Source organism: Capsicum annuum, chromosome 5, assembly GCF_002878395.1.
Source record: "Capsicum annuum cultivar UCD-10X-F1 chromosome 5, UCD10Xv1.1, whole genome shotgun sequence".
NCBI lineage: Eukaryota > Viridiplantae > Streptophyta > Magnoliopsida > Solanales > Solanaceae > Capsicum > Capsicum annuum.
In genome coordinates, this window is record NC_061115.1 from 214,082,644 (window position 1) to 214,085,201 (window position 2,558).

General features: G+C 32.4%; 1 pseudogene; it reads right to left on the reverse strand.

Moving 5' to 3' along the window:
* Nucleotides 1–622: 622 nt before the first annotated feature.
* LOC107872140 lies at nucleotides 623–2,229 on the reverse strand (annotated as a pseudogene).
* Nucleotides 2,230–2,558: the final 329 nt, after the last annotated feature.

The window sequence follows — 2,558 nt, forward strand, 5'->3', positions numbered from 1 at the left end:
TTTTATATTCTTAACCTCACGAAGCGCGAATAAGTTAACTAGTTATAAAATGCTTATACATACGACAATGCTTTAGTATCCAAATTACAACAACAACAACATAATCAGTGAATTTTCACCTACTGAGGTCTGAGGAGGGTTTAGTATCCAACTAATATATATATAAAACGATAGACGCTACAATTAAAAAAAAATTTGCACCTCATAATATTTAAAGCAAACATGAATGCATAAATGAATTTCATCTTAGCTATTTAGGTGTTCATTAACTATTGATCATATTAATAAGTTAATTAGAGAACATAAAACACCATATAAATAGTTCTTAGTCACAAGTGTCTAAACAATTCCTTCTTGTAAATTGATTTAATACCAATGTGAGTATTAGCAAATATAAAAAGAAAAGAAAAAAGAAAGTCTAAAAATTCTTGTTATGTGTGATGTCCGAGAAAAGGGCGAACCACTTTGTATTAGCAGTATATGAATTAAAATAAGTGACAAAAATAATTCATAACATAAGCACAAAATTTATTTTTAGTACATTGTATTACTAATTTTAAATACACCCAATCACCTACTGATAATTCTTATATTATAATCGTGTCATTATTAATCTCTAGATAACTTATTTCTGAATTGGGCGATCCTTACGGGTTTCTGAATTGTCTTTTTAAATCCATTATGCATATCCAAGAACCTCATGAACATAAGCTTTGATATTTAATACACCCAGTCAACTATAGATGATTCTTATATTATAATCGTCTCATTATTAATCTCTGCATAACTTATTTCTGAATCGAACGACCCCTAAGGGTTTATGAATATTTTTTTTAATCCATTATACATGGCCAAGAACCTCATGAACATAAGCTTTGATATTCACATTAGATGAACCATCCTTCTTTATGGCATTTTTAGCTAAGTCCCTCCATTTCTTAGCATTTTTTCTCAATTTCTCCCCTTTTTTCCCTTCCCCCATGACAATGTCTATGCACCTCTTGAACTCATCCCCTTCTATAATGCCTTGTTCGTTCGCGTTCACTCTGACACCAGTCTTCTAGACATCTTGAACAAGCTTAGAATTGCAACCCTGGTCGGTCCAGAGTGGACATGCAACGATAGGAATTCCAGAGACTAAGCTCTCCAGAGTCGAGTTCCATCCACAGTGTGTCAGAAAACAACCTAAAGAAGGATGTCGTAAAACCTCCACTTGACAACACCAAGACTATCTTTCCTTGCTTTCCAAGTTCCTCTTTGAAACTCAAAGTTTCAAGTGATTTTCCTCCATCCCTAATAACCCATAAAAATGGTCTTTTACTCTTCACCAATCCTTTAGCAATCTCTTCCATCATTTGGTTTGATAGCTCAGAGTAGCTACCAAATGCTACATAAACTATGGATCCATTACGCGATGAATCCAACCAATCCATGTAACCTTTAGAACAACATGTTAAATCACCTCCATAACAAGTATCTAAAGTGTCCTCTCCATCAAGAAAATATGAAGGAACTAAAGGGCCAATTCCAACCATAGTCACATTCTTTATAGCCCTTAAAGCCTCAAGTTCCAAACCATACTCTTTCATTAGGTTCTCTTGTTATTGACTCAACATGCTCTTTCATTGTTTGAATTAACCAATCCATATGGTTACCACTTGAAAATAAAAATGATGGGATCTCACTAGTACCAACAAGAAAGGGAAGGCCAGGTAGTAATGTTTTGTTTTTTGAGCCTATGTCTTTTGCTAAAAATAGAAATTGAATTGAACTAGCTAGTGACCTCTTTTAGTACTAGATTCAACCAAAACCAATAAAATCATGATAAAAATTATAACAATCATAAGAGTAGTTTACTCATTCAATATTGATGCTTATGAAAAATTGTGTGTACGCCATTGGACTATTTTAGTACCTATCTTTAAATATTTAGGCCACAACCCCGGACCCAAGAGCGATAAAGGAAGCATAGAACTCGCGATACTTATGGAGGGATGTGGTAACATTAGGATAACCATTGTCATAGCCATCAGAAAATGGAGCAAAAGTTAAGCCTTCAATGGAGGGACAATTAGACATGCTATTCATTGCTGATACACTTGTGGAGAAAGCAGCATTCACTCCTAATTTGATTAAACACTTAGCAAATTGAAGAGATGGATTAATTTGGCCTTGGGATGGGAAAGTTACAAGAAGAATATTGCAATTATATTTCATGTTTTGCTTCATTTTCTATTTTCTATTATATATATATATATATATATATATATATATATATATATATATATATATAGGGTGTGGAGTTACTTAACAAGTAACTAATGATACTCCCTCCATTTAAAAAAGAATGACCTAGTTTAACTTGACAAGGAGTTTAAGAAAATAAAGAAAAACTTTTAAATCTTGTGATCTTAAAGATATGTCAAATGTACCAAAATGTCCTTCAATCTTATGATCTTAAACATGCCACGTGGAAAGTTAAAATTTAAAAGTTACTAAAAAGGAAAAGTGATCATTTTTTTTTTAAACAGACTAAAAATGATAGTAGATCATTCTTT